The sequence below is a fragment of the Capsicum annuum genome, chromosome 11 (assembly GCF_002878395.1).
Source record: "Capsicum annuum cultivar UCD-10X-F1 chromosome 11, UCD10Xv1.1, whole genome shotgun sequence".
In the NCBI taxonomy this organism is placed as follows: domain Eukaryota; kingdom Viridiplantae; phylum Streptophyta; class Magnoliopsida; order Solanales; family Solanaceae; genus Capsicum; species Capsicum annuum.
In genome coordinates this window covers 148183946-148199517 of record NC_061121.1, presented here as the reverse complement: position 1 = coordinate 148199517, position 15572 = coordinate 148183946, and positions in this window count along the sequence as shown.

Below are 15572 nucleotides of genomic sequence, written 5' to 3'. Positions count from 1 at the left end.
TTCCTTTGTTATAGCTATTTTTAATACTATTCCTATTGTTGTACTTATTTATGAGCTATATTGTCTATTTCACCCTTTTAGGGAATTCCGTACCAAGTTATCCCATTGCAATTAGCTTTGGGCTATCATTCATCTTACCTATTAGTGGTATAAAGTAGGTGCCATCATGACTAAAAATTGGCCACAGAGTCATAATGGTAGTGCTCTAGGTAACTGACAAAGGTCAACCTTGTATCAGTGATCACCCTGGTCAGGGTAGTGGTCATTCTTCAAAGGTTTTTCATATGATTATTATAGTCATGGTGGTTATTATAGGTCATCCAGATCTTTTGGTTATAGTATAGTTCATGGGGCATGTTATGTTTATGGAGCTTTTGGTCATTACTCGCGTGAGTTCCCTGGTCATAGATTATTACCTCTGCACTGAGTGTTCCCCATATTTGAATAGTTTATCCCTCAACTAGAGGTGGTATGCATTGTCATAGAGGTAATCCCTAGGGTGCTCATAGAGGTTCTTAGGAAGGTAGGGTAGGTGATCAATAAGAAGGTCATTAAGGTATTTGGCGTGGTAAGCTAATATAGTAGCTGCTAGGACCGACGTTGAGTCTTCAAGTTTTGTTATCATAGGTATGGTTTTGGTGTTCCATCAGTTGGCCTTTGATTTATTTGATTTGAAACCCACTTACTCTAAAATGTCTTCATATTATGCTCCAAGATTAGGGTTATATTGGGATTTATTATCTATTCCTTTATATACATATACTCCTGTCGGAAATTCTTTAGTAGTGGATCAGGTTTTTATATCATGTTTTATGACCATTAGAGATGTTGATAGTCATACAAATCACATTATATTAGACATGGTAGATTTTGATGTGATTCCGGGCATAGAATGGTTACCCCACTATCATACAATCATGGATTATTTTACCAAGACTATTACCTTAGCCATGCTTGAAATACACCTAATTGTGCGGCAGGGAGCTGTTAGCCATGAGTTAACGAGGATTATTTCTTATATCAGTACTGGGAGACTTATCTCAAAGAGTTGTGAGTCTTATCTCATTTATCTTCATGATATTAGTATGAAGAGTCCATCACCTGACTCTGTTCCTATATTTTATGATTTTCCTAATGTTTTCCCCACCGATCTTCTTTGCATTCCTCCTGCCCATGAGATTGTATTTTTATTGATATTGAACCTATCACCGAACCTATTTCTATGGTACCTTATTGTATGGATACGACCGAGCTTAAGGACCTAAATTTTTTGATTTAGGATCTTTTTGTCAAGGGTTTCAATTGACTAAGTGTGTCCCCTTGGGTAGCTTTTGTGTTGTTTATGAAGAAGAAGGATGACTTCATGTGTATGTGTATTAATTATAGACAACTTAACAAGGTGATGTCGAAGAACCGTTATCTAATTCCTTATATTGATGACTTGTTTAACTAGATTCATAGTACAACAGTGGTTTCTTAGATTGACTTGAGGTCTGGTGACCATCAGTTGAGGATTCGGGCTGAGGATATATTGAAGAGTTCCTTTAGGACCCGTTATGGTAATTACGATTTCTTTGTGATGTCCTTTGGGATGACTAATGCCCCAATAGTATTCATGGATTTGATGAACTGAGTGTTCAGACAATATTTGTATTCCTTCATAATTGTGTTCATCAGCTAAATCCTTGTGTATTCTAGGAGTAAAGAGGAGCACACATAGCATCTTAGGGTAGTGCTCTAGACTTTGAGAGACCATTTGATTTTTGCCAAGTTTTTTAAGTCTAAGTTTTTGCTTGAATCGGTCATTTTTCTTGGGCATGTGGTGTCTAAGCATGGAATTATGGATTTTGGAGGTCAGTTGGAGTAGACAATATAGGTTCTCAAGGAAATTTTTCAGTCTTGTGTTATGGATTTTGGAGGTCAGTGGGAGTAATGCTTAACCTTGATAGAGTTCACAGATAATAATTGTTATCATTCAAGTATCAAGGTGGTTCCTTTTGAGGCTTTTTTATGGTAGGTGATATTGTTACCTGATTTGATGGTTTGTGAATTTCGAGGTTAGACTTTGTGGTATTGATTTACTTCTGAAGTCTTTGGTTAGAGCTATGGAGATTCAGCACAGGTAGCTAGTGGCACATAGTAGGCAGAAGGATTATTCATATCATGGGTTTGTGCCTGAAGATTTGGAGTTGGGGATTGTGTATTCCTCTCTGCACTGCCCATGAAAGGTGTGATGAGGTTTGGGAGAAAGGGAATATCAGCCTAGATTGGACCCTTTGAGATCCTTTGCATGGTGGGTGAGGTGGCTTATTAGTTAGCCTTAGCATCAAATTTTGATATTGTCCATCTGATCTTCTATGTTTCCATGCTAAGGCAATACATTCTTGATCCATCTCATGTGCTTTGATGGGATTAAGCCTAGTTTGATAAGCAATTGATCTTTGTGGAAGATATTGTACTTATTTTGGAAAGTGATATCATGTGATTTGCGCACTAGGGAGATTCTTGTAGTTAAGGTTCAGCGGAGGCACCGCCCAATAGAGGAGGCTACATAGGAGATCGAAAGCAAGATACGGACACAGTAACCTCACCTATTTGAGGCTTCAGGTGCATCCTAATCCTTTACCTTCATGGATGAAAGTTCCTTTAGTAGTGGATATTGTAATGACCCTTCAAGTCCTTTCTATCTTTTCACTTATTTTCGCTGTTAGAGATTTACTATAGCAGTCAAAGTCATTTATGACTTCTAGGGACTAACAATTTGGTTACCGTGTAGTTTATTTGGTTCTTTGAGCCAACACCATATTTCAAAGTCTTCACTGGTTTAAATTGGCTACTGGGAATTTTTTTTTGTCAAATGGCCTCAAATGCAGAATTTGACTATTCCAACAACTCTGGAATGTAGACATTAGATTAGTGGGCTATTGGTTTGGGTCTCAAGGCACCCAGGCTCATTTAAGGCCACTGGTACAAAGTTATTAAAATAAAATATTGGTATGGGGCCCACTATTCATCAAAAATATGTTGCATGGAAATTTTGACTATGCTATTGAGTTTGAAACATCGAATTTGCTGGGTAGCATAGTCCATTTTTGTATATGGGATTCTGTATGAATCCGGAGGGGTTGGCAGAAACTTGGAAATTTCCAAGTCTCAGCTAGTGTTGGTGCACTCACATTCATGACTCACCAATTTTATAAGCAATTAATCAGCACGTGACAAGTGTCATATAAGCATTGAGCTTATCTTATAAGTGACATCCTCAACATCAACACAAGAATTGCGTACACGACCGTTGGGTATTTTTAAACAATATGATAACTATCATCCAATATCATGTATGAGATTGACAGATTGTGAACGGAATTCTCGTGTACCTGGGAAAGGTATAAACAGCCCCTTTAGCTCATTTTTACCATGTCTCATCCACTCTAATATCTTTTAGCTCTTAAAATTGGGAAATCTTAGGAATAGCAATATGGGTGCTTTTGGGAGCTTGTGTCACAACTCGAGGCTACCCCCTAGTCGCGGCAACAGTACTTATGATCACAAGTGACCACAAGCTTACCTATAAGATTGTACCTGCTGTGAACACTGAATAAATATGAACATAACACCTATGTGCAAGATAAACTAAGAAGGAAATATAAATCTGAATACTTAAATACCAAATTAATCATAAGTCTGAAATATCTGATAAATACTGAAAGCAACTGACTGACTATTTAACTGAATGTCTGAAAGCCTCTAAACTGACTGAGGAGTTGATTGAAAAATTCCAACCTAACTCCGACTGACTAAATAAAATGAAATACTGAAGTAACTGAACAGACATAACATGTCCACGATGGATGAGGACTCACCACTATGGCTGCTAGATTAAGCTGAGCTGTCTACCAGCATTTAGAAAACTGTGCATCTAAACCTATGATATAAGACATCATAACGCAAAGAAGAGAATGCGGTTAGTACTTTAAATGTACTGGTATAAGAGATGAGGTTAGGCTTATATATATGGGGTATTGTGTGTACGAGATAAGGACTAACTAAACTACATAAATAAACTGACCATGAATTCTTGAAATCTAAAACATCTGAGAATGCAAGACTAAGTGTATATCAATTATGTTACTGAGATAATATGAAATCTGAAAGATTGAAAGCTATAAAACTGAATATCTGAAAGTCTGTACACTTACTCAAGCAAACCTCAATTAAAGATACACTAGATACTGCACTAAGACTATGAGAGGAATCATCAAACCGACATGCCCTAATGTAAGCTAATTAGGGTACAACCTATTACCCCAGTTAGAAGGGTTCCAGTATCGTTCCACGGGTACTAGCACTGAATGTGTGGATCCACTAAACTGGTGTCCTGAAGGACTAATGAGTCACTCTCAAATGGTAGGTGCTCTAATGAGATATTTGTCACCCTTAATTGGCATGTAAACACTTTGTCAACCCTCAACTGGTAGGGAGACATCTCTAACCTATGTTGGCTACATACTTTTGGGACATGGTATTGCTAATAAGGGTCACACGCTCTACAGTCATATGAGCCCTTATCCCTGAGTTCGCTCGATGCAAAATTCTACTCCCAACTGAACTTACACTTATAGTAGAATAGACTCAACTAAACTGAACATTATTACATAATTGATAGTGCTCATTATGATTATAAACATGCAAGTATACTGATAAGAGTCATGGATTAACTATCTGAGTACTTGAAAAGCTAAATTTATGTAAATCACATTGGTATCAGCTGTTTATAACCTACTAGAACTGAATGGAATTAACAGTAATTCCATATAAAAGCATTAAAACCATAGTAGGGGATCATTGTTCAAAACCCAACACTTAGACATTTCATCACACACATGAGTCGTGAACTTAAGCATGAGAATGGGTAAAGCATGCGAGAATAACAAGATTAAAAGATTAAAATAATAACTTAGGGATTTAAAAAGAATATTACAACATTTAAAACATGTAATGGCTCATCCCACTTGAAAAACACTTATAAACATAACTTGTAATTAAATTCACAAGAGATTCATGGAGATATTTAAGCTTTAACATGAAAAACTCATAATGTAAAACCAAAAAGGGATTCTTGGACTCTATGTTTGAAAGGAACTCATGGATGAACATCAAACATACCTCACCAGATGAATTCGTGATGATTCTTGGAAATTTCTTGAGGTTTGAAGCTTGAATTCTTTAATTCGTTGAGAATGGGTTAGGATTTTTTCTGGAGGTGGAAAACGATTTTCTTGAGAGATTTTATGAATAAAGGGGAAAATAATGTTGCTTAGGGATCTATATTTCGTGTTATAGACGAGTTTGGGTGAGGGAAATTCTGCATTAGTCACCTTAACCTGAGGAGGACTATTAGCAATCAGAGGATTCCCATAGGAATCAGGGATAGGACACTGATCGAAGATGAACTCCAGACGAAGGAAGTACCCCATCAACATTATCCCTAGATGGGATTGAAGAGTTTCCTTGTGTTCCATATCTACGAGGAATGATCTAAAAGACGAACAAACAATGATTAGTGGAGATGCTATGACTTAGACTCCACGATTTAAAATAGAATACCAAGAAAGTGAAATATTCGTAAGTGCTCTGTAGCCTCTCTCTTATGAGTGTGGCACGCTACACACCCCTAAAAGAGACTCTACAAGACACAGTTTTGTGGACTCCCATTTGACAATAAACCTAAAGATCTGATACCAACTTGACACGAACCGACTCTGGGCCTTATCCTAATGGGTGTCCCAAGTTCGACCGGACCGGAGACCACCCCTATTACCCAACTTGACCTCCATCTGCCTACCCTGAGTTGGCTGAATTTCATACATATAAAATATAGCGTAACTAAACAGATTATAGACTCTAGGATAGGTCTATTACCGAGATAAACCCAATCGAGTCCAACTATCCCATAGCAACTATTCAATAATATCAAACCAAACTAAACCATAGATCCAACCATAATCGAACAAGTTCCATAAACAATTAGATATGTAATCCCAAAATAAAATACAATGGAACAATGAGATATTTTGTCCAATAATATCAGCCACAATACCAATACCAATACTAAGGCTTCCACCAATGCTGATCCTGCCCATTCAAACCCATAGTAGTTCCATAAAATCCTATAACCAAAAAAAGTACAAATATTCAGTTGGGACATGCCCCCAACCATACACAAAACAAATATCCATAAATAATCTAGAGTATAAAATAACATCTATGAAATAAATCCTTCTAAATTAATGGAAGATCAACACTTCAGTCCAATGTTTATCTCGGAGTGTCCGAATGCTAAGCAAGAGAAGTATAACGGTCGGTTCCTGCATCGATTGGGATATATACACCCTAATATGGGTTAGCGGGTGAACTCTTGTAGGAACTCAAGTTTAGGATAAAATAATTCCAATTAAAAAACCAAGTAAAACCATCCATATGCACACACACCATACACACACACACATATACATATAACCATTCTGATAAAGGGAATCGGGTTTTACATTCCATTAAAACGTTTACCTGGGGTGTGTAACTTTGCCACCCTAAAACCACCTATGGGCTATATGGGTTCATCTCCCTCCACCAAAGGGGCCCCAGTGAACCAAAGGTCGCCTAATAACCCATCACAATCATCACATCAATCACAAGGGTCGAGAGAATTTTGGCAGCATAATTAGATAGTGGAAACAATACTAGAAGTAGTAACTTAACAACGTCTAACCATTTCATAAATATCAACACACTAGCCAATATACCCAAGTTCACAGTCATCCACAACACCCTTATACAAACTGATGTTTAGAAGTGTATATGTCGGGATAAGCCCCCGACAATAGCAAAACCTAGTCAAAATGAGAGTACGTCTAAAGATAGGAGACAAAGAATGAATATTTTCTAAAATAAGGAAGCTCACCACTCCAAGGTCAATATGAAAACTACTTCGATCACCTAATCACTACACGGGAAGATAAGATAATGCTCTGGCCCTTATGTCAGGTGGGGACATAGCGTATGGATATGGTTAGAGGTTGGAGCACTAGCATGTAACTCAAGGATAAGGATAAAATAGGATCATTATCCAACAACAAGTCAATATATCATATTCAATCATATCCACACACTTACCCTTACATATAGGTAAATCACATGCTAATGAAGAAATCAAGTCTTAAAAACATTGTTGAACATTTATTCGTTAGACATGAAGTGGGAGACTGTGACCCTCCACACTTATATATTCAAACCTTTCTCATTATACATAGGACTTTAGCTATATTCATATATTCATTAGCCGATGACTTTAACCACATACCCAATCATCTTAACAAGGGACTCTAACCACACATAAATTCATCTAGGCAAGGGACTCCAACCTCATTCCCATTTGTTAGATAAGGGACTCTAACCTCATGTCAAGGGACTCTAACCATAAGTCATTTCATTCATCGAGGTACATTAACCACAAGAGATCTCATTATGAAAGAGACTTTAACTTTGACCAAATCATTGGGTAAGGGTCTCCAACCTCAAGTCATTTCATAAGGCAAGGGATATCAACCTCAAACCATCACAACTCTTATTAGTTGACATTGGTACTTTAACCCTTTGCCCATGCATCAACATTTATTCCATAAAAAACTTTAGTTCTTTAACCATATAACTAATTCAACACTATACATGACCTTATGCTCCTTGTGGGAGCCTTCACTACTCAACTATGTCAATAGGCCATTTCCTTTATTCAATTCATCATACAATTCAATGTATGGTCATCAAGACCCTCACAAACTATTCACATTTCATTAACAATCCTATACCACATTTTTACCACACTTTAGCTCAATACACAATTAAAGTTCATCTTCATATTGAGGGATTTCAACCCTTTATTAGTCATTAACTCAACAAGGTCATTATTTCACAATAAATGGCTTATAATACTTTTACAATATCATTTATCAATCATTTGTACTTATTGGGCCATTTCCCTAGTTCAACACATCACCACATGTTACTAGATAATTCACTTAGTTATTTTCACAAACACCTTATGTGCATACCTTTAACAAGGCGATTTCTATGGTAGAAATCATAAAGATTAAGGTTTCTCAAGGCCCTCATGTTAAACCATATATAAAAAGCACCTACATATGAAAATCACCACCAATGAAATTTATAAACATAAGTCTAAGCAACAATCAAAATTATTCATCATTAGGCAACAAAAGGCTTTTTATTTGATTCCAAAATTACAATGTACACTTACTAATCCAAGTGTAAAATACATGGTTTTAGATTTATTTAATAAGTGGAAGAGTTATATGCCTTAAACAAGATGATTCACCAAGAAACTTGACTTCACTTGGCCTCCTGAAGATCACCCTTAAAACCCTAGCCTCCAATTCATTAATGATGAGTTTGAGACAGTGTTTTGGATGTTTGATCCACTCAATATGTGTTTAAGGAGCCCATATACACTTATACAGTGAAGGGACTTAAGGTTTAAGGCATGTGAAATGACCAGAAGGCCTTTAGTTTATGGCTATAAAATGAACCCATGCATGGGTACGACTCACCTTATGAAATATACCCTTGGGTACAAGTGTACCCTAACTTGTACCCTAGGCTTCTCCTAGGTCCCCTACACTGTTAAAGGTAAGACAACATACCCTTGAGTTGTATCCAAAGGGTACGACTCATGGCCTCAACCGTGTACAAATCATGTACCAAAAATAGTCCATTCTACACAAAGTGCCATTCACTAGATGACTCACATAGGTACGACTCCTACCCTTAGGTACAAATTGTACCTTAGGTACGATTGATGGGAGGGTTACTCATATAGTGGATAGTATAATATCCACCTAGGATGCTCAAGGTATGATAGGGGAAGAAAGAGTGCATAGGACTCGTATCAAAGGGGTATGACTCATGCCTCTATTCTTACCCACCCACTGACATCAAATGTAGAATTTCATTTAATGGTTCAATGTCTAGCTGTTTCAATTTCCCCAACTTAGATCATTCATCTGCGAATGATGGGTAGGGCAAGAAATAAAAATAATTTAACACATTAGCACATATCTAACCAACCCTTTAACAAGTATGAACAAACATAAAACAAAGGTAGAACACACATTATGTTCATTATCAATCAATCATTCACTTCATCGACGTTGGGACTTAAACCCATTATTTATGAAAAACACCTGTTCAATTCAAAGCTTGGAGACTTAAGCCCCTTACTTATCAACATTCATTTATTTCACAACTTAGGGTCTTTAACCCATCAACTTATCAAGGACATTTACTCTATTAAAGGATTAGAGACTCGAACTCATCATTTTAGCAAGGACATGAATCAACTCAAGATACTAGGGACTTAACCCCATCACAACAAGGAGGACATAATTTCAACGAATTAGGGACTTGAACCCATGGCCTATCCATACATATCTCAATTTCAAACATTGGGGACTTCAACGCATTGCCTATCAAATACATAAATCAAAGCAAGGAGATCAACACATATCTCCATCCTAAGTTTTTAAAATAGAAAACAAATATGGATACTTGGACTTAATGTCCTCTTCCACTTCCTACGTAGCTTTCTTGGACTTTTGCTTCCTCCATAGAACCTTTACTAAAGACACTTCTCTCATTCACAACCAACAAATTTTCCAATTCAAGATCCTCACTGAGATCTCCTCATAGGACAAAGAGTCGTAGATGTTAACCTCTCTTAAGGGAATAACCAACAACGGATCACCCACATATTTTCGCAACATAGAGACATGGAAAATCAAGTGAATAGAGTTCATACATTAAGGAAACTCCAACTCTTAGGCAACATTGCCAACTCTCTTCACAATCAAGTAGGGGACAACATATCGGAAGTAAGCTTTCCTTTTATACCAAATTGCATCACTCCCTTCATGGGAGACATTTTCATGAATACCTAATCGCCAATACTAAACTCTAAGTACGTACGTCTCATATCCACATAGGAATTTTATCAACTTTGAGCGGTTTTCAACCTATCATGAATCATCTTCTCCTTCTATAAGTGAGGGTGAACTAAATCGGGGCCACACCTTTGCTAACGTCATACCACCCAATAAGAGATCAACATCTCCTACCATACAATGCCTCAAAAGGGGCCATGCCAACACTAAAGTGGTAATTATTATTATAGGCGAACTCAATCAAAGGTAATTGGTGTACCAACTACCACCAAAATCAACCACACAAGCCCGCAACATATCCTTTAATGTTTGGATGGTCCTTTCCACTTTTCCATCTATTTGAGGGTTGAAAATAGTACTAAGGCATACTCTAGTACCTAAATCCTTTTGGGACGACATCCAAAAAGGGGATGAAAATAGAGGACCAAAATATGAGATTATAGAAACAGGAGTACCGTGCAACTTCACAATCTCCACAAGATACAACTTAGGATAATCTTTTGTTGAGTCATTAGTCCCCATGAGAAAGGAGTGAGTTGACTTTGTCATTCTATAAAAAATGAACCAAATAGAATCACATTGATTTTGAGATTTAGGAAGACCGATAATGAAATACATATTGGTTGCCTCCCACTTCCATTTGGGCAATGCAATTTCTTAGTACAACCCATCGAGCCTCATGTGCTCAACTTTCACTTGTTGACACACATACAATTGGACACATAGCTAGACACATTACGCTTCATATTTCTGCACCAATAGAACTCTCTAAGATCTTGATATATCTTGGTGGAACTGGGATTTATAGCATACCAAGATTCATGAGCCTTGGCAATGACCCTTTCCCTCAATCCATCGACATTAGGAACACATAGTCTACCTTGGTATCTCAAGATGCCATCACCATGAATCATAAAGTCTGCAACTTTGTATTGACCCACATTACCCTTGATCTTCATCAAGACATGGTCCAAGGCTTTCTTCTCCTTTATATCAAACACAAGGGGCGCCTGATATATTGATGCACAAATACACCACCATCCTCGGACTCTGCAAGTAAAACTCTAAGATTAGCGAAATTATGAATATCCTCAACCATTTACCTCTTATCGTCATCTACATAGGTCAAACTTCACATTGAAAATCTACCAATAGACATAACAACTACATTCGCCTTATCGGGATGGTAATGAACACTCATATCATAGTCTTTCAATAACTCAAGCCACCTTATTTGTTGGAGATTTAACTCATTTTGGGTAAATACATATTAGAGACTCGTAGGATCAGAAAAATATCGACGTTAACCTCATAAAGATAATGCGGCCAAATTTTTAATGCAAAAACCACAGCTAATAATTATAGGTCATGAGTAAGGTGGCTCCGGTCATGAAGTTTCAATTGCCTAGAAGCATAGGATACCACCCTCCCATATTGCATCTACACATAACCAAGATCGATACATGAAGTCTCATAATATACCACAAAACTATCACTGCCCCAGGACAAGGTCAAAATAAGAGTCAAAGTCAACTTATCTTTCAACTTCTCTAAACTACCCTCACATGCATCAAACCATAAGTACTTGACCTTTTTTTGGGTAAACTTGGTCAATAGGGAAGCTATTGTTGAGAACCTCTCAACAAATCTTCTATAACAACCAATTAGACCCAATAAGCTCCGAATATCGGTTGGACTCATAGGTCTAGGCCACTTATAACCGATGCAACCTTTTGGGAATCCACTATGATCCCATCACTAGAGATCATATGACCAAGAAAAGCTATGACTTTTAACCAAAACTAACCCTTGGAGAACTTGGCATACAAATAATGATCCGTCAAAGTTTGCAATATGGCATAAAGGAGATTGATATGATTCGCCTCACTCTTAGAATAGACTAAGATATCATCAATGAAGACAATGAAAAATATGTCCAAGAATGGATGGAAGACCCAATTCATCAAGACCATGAATTCCACAGAGGCATTCGTCAACCCAAAAGACTTGTTAAGTAACACATAGTCACCACATCAAGTTCTAAAGGCAGTCTTAGGGATATCCGCATCCCTAATCTTAAGCTGATGCTAAACTGATCTAAGATCAATCTTGGAGAAACACTTTTCACCCTGAAGTTGATCAAAAACATCAGCAATCCTAGGAAGAGGATATTTATGCTATATGGTCACTTTGGTCAACTGATGATAATTAATGCACATACGAAGGGAACCATGCTTCTTGTGCATGAATAACATGGGAGGACCCCACGGAGATATACTAGGGAGGATAAAATCTATATTTAAGAGGTCTTTCAATTGCTCCTTAAGCTCTTTTAGCTCCATCAGAGGCATTCTATAAGGAGGGACAGAAATTAAATGAGTTTCCGGAACAAGATCAATCCCAAAATCAATTTCCCTATTGGGAGGAGCATCGGGAAGATCTTTGAGAAAAACCTCAAGAAATTTATTAACCACGGGAATGGATTCTATAGAAGGACCTTCTGAGTTAGAATCTTTAACTCGGACCAAATGATACAAACACCACTTTTAAATAGACTTTTGGGATTTAAAAGAAGAAATGAACTTTCCCTTAAGGACTAGGGATCCACCTTCCCATACAATGACCATCTCATTAGGGAATTTAAACATGATCCTAAGGGTCTGACAATCTAAAGAAGAATAGCAAGAGTGTAAACAATCTATCTTCAGATTGATGTAAAAATCAACCATGTCAAACTCTATCAATTCTACAAGAGTATCTCTATCAGTAACTGATATCACACACCCCTTATAGACCCTTCTAACAATCACAGGGTCTCCGACAGGGGTAGAAACAAAAAAAGGTACTGACAGACTCCCGGGACTGAAATCAAGATGCACAATAATATATGGGGTCACATAAAAAAGAGTAAACCCTAGATCAAGAAAATAACAAAACTCACGAGAGAAATTTCTCAACATACCCCTGACTCCTCAAAACTCTGGCTAGTAGCGAATACATACAAGTAGTTTCGGCCAGCGCTGGTGCCAAAAATAGAAGTAGAGGCAGACATAGCACCTTTCGGTTTGGGTGTAGAAGGAGTAACAATAGGAGCCATATTAGCCCAAGAAGCTGCTAGAGAGGGGAACTTACACTGCATGTTCCTAATAAAACCATAACTAAGAAATCTAAACCACCATTTCTCACACCGACCACGATGACTCTAACCATAGAATCTGCCATGAGGGCGGGGTGGAGACGACTAAGCACCACTAGCCTAGAATTTGCCATGCCATGCCCAGGACCAGCCACTAAACTAAAATCGACGATCACCCAAAAACTTTAGGTAAGGAGAAGGAACACTAGATGAGTAGAAAAAACTCAAACTTCCCTACTTTTTCCATGGATATTTTCCACCATCACCACCACTATGCTTAGAAGGCCTAAATTTTTTTCCTTGCCTCTCACTAAGCTCAACTTGCTTCTTTATCTCTTCTTTTACTTGTTGTATATACAAAATCAACCTAGAAATATCCATGTTTTCAATCAGCAAGGCCGTGTTTCTATCTTGGACAAACTCATGGGACAATCCTAAGACATACTTTCATATTCTAGCGCTCATGCTAGAAACCATTTTGGGAGCATGCTTTGACAATTGATGGGATTTAAAGGCATACACTTGAATAGACATCCTCCCTTTCTTCAAGTTCACCATCTCCTTCACCTTTGCCTCCATCAACTCTTGAGGAAAGAAGTGGTCAGAGAAATCCTCCTACAAGGCGAGACTAGTATCAACACCTATAGACAAATTCGACCCTTCATACCATTGGTACGGTACATCCTTCAACTAGTGGGAGCAAACTCAATGGCCTTAAACTTCGAAGAATACATGATTCAGAAGATCTTCTCCATTTTATCAACAAAACCTTAAGGATCATCCACAACCTTTGTACTGGAGAACATAGGAGGGCTCAACCTCATAAATTGGACAATTCTTTTGGCCTCAAGAGAAATGGTAACTGGAGCACCATACTCTGATTGAGAATCTAGCATTTGAATCAAGAGGTTGATAGAGTGATGAAACTTGACATAAGTAGCATCTCTCTAAGGTAACAAGGTAGAAGGGTCACTCTTATAGTTAGGGTTGGTGGGGATAGGTGGAACCCATGATAAGTGTCAGAAGCCAAAGCCCTAGCCTAGGTACGAACTCCAGATGTTAGAAGTGCTTCATCCAAAGGGCCCTTAAAAAGGTTTGCTAGAGCCTCAGATCTCCTTGGTAGCATGATCTGAAAGATAACAAACATCAATCAGAGGAATCCAAGACCTTAGACTCTATAGCTTGAGATTGAAACACACGAAAGGGAAAAAATTCCTAAAATGTCTCATAGATCCTTTTTTATAAGTGTGGAGCGCTTCATAACCATAAAAGAGACTCTATTTGACACAGAATTTTGGATACCCAAATGGCCATAAACCCAGGCTCTGATACCAACTTGACACAACCCAAAATCAAGCCATGTTGTATGGGCACCTCAAGCCCACATAAATCGGAGGTTGCCCAATAACTCGTCATAATCATAACATCAATCACAAGGGTCGGGAGAATCCCAACTGCATGATAAGATAGCAGAAATAATACTAAAAGTCATAACTTAACAATGTCTAACTATTTCACAAATATCAATATACTAGCCAATATACCCAATTCCATAGTAATCCATAACACCTTAATACAAATCGATATTTAGAAATGTATATGTCGGGACAAGTCCTTGACAATAGCTAAACCAAGTCAAAATGAGACTAAGTCTAAAGATAGGAGACCAAGAATGAATGTCTTCCAAAATAAGAAAGCTCACCTCTCTGAGGTCAATGCACAAACTGATTCAAACACCAAATTACTGTGCAGAAAGAAAAGATGATGCTCCAGCCCCAATGTCGTATGGGGACATAGCATTTGGAGATGGTTAGCAGTTGGAGTGCTAGCATATAACTCAAGGATAAGGATAAAATACCATCATTATTCAAAAACAAGTATCGAGAAAAATAGGTATATAACATGCTAATAAAGAAATCAAGGCTCAATAACATTCTTGAACATTCAATCATTAGACATAAAGTAGGGTACTCTGACACTCCACACTTATGGATTCAAACATTTCTCATTCGACATAGGACTTTAACAATATTTACACATTCATTAGCAAAGGATTATAACCATATACCAAATCATCCAAACAAGGGACTCTAATCACACATACATTCATCTAGGAAAGTGACTCTAATCACACACATATTCATCTAGGAAAGTGACTCCAACCTCATGCCCATTAATTAGATAAGGGACTCTTGTCTCATGGCAAGGGACTCTAACCGCAAGTTATTTCATTCGGTGAGGTACATTAACCTCAAGAGATCTCTTTATGAAAGGGACTTTAAGCTAGAGCAATTTCATTAGGCAAAGGACTTCAACCTCAAGCCATCACAAAAATCATTAGTTTACATTGGGACTTTAACTCTTTTCTTATGCATCATCATTCATTCAAAGCAATACTTAAGGACTTTAATCATTTAACTAAT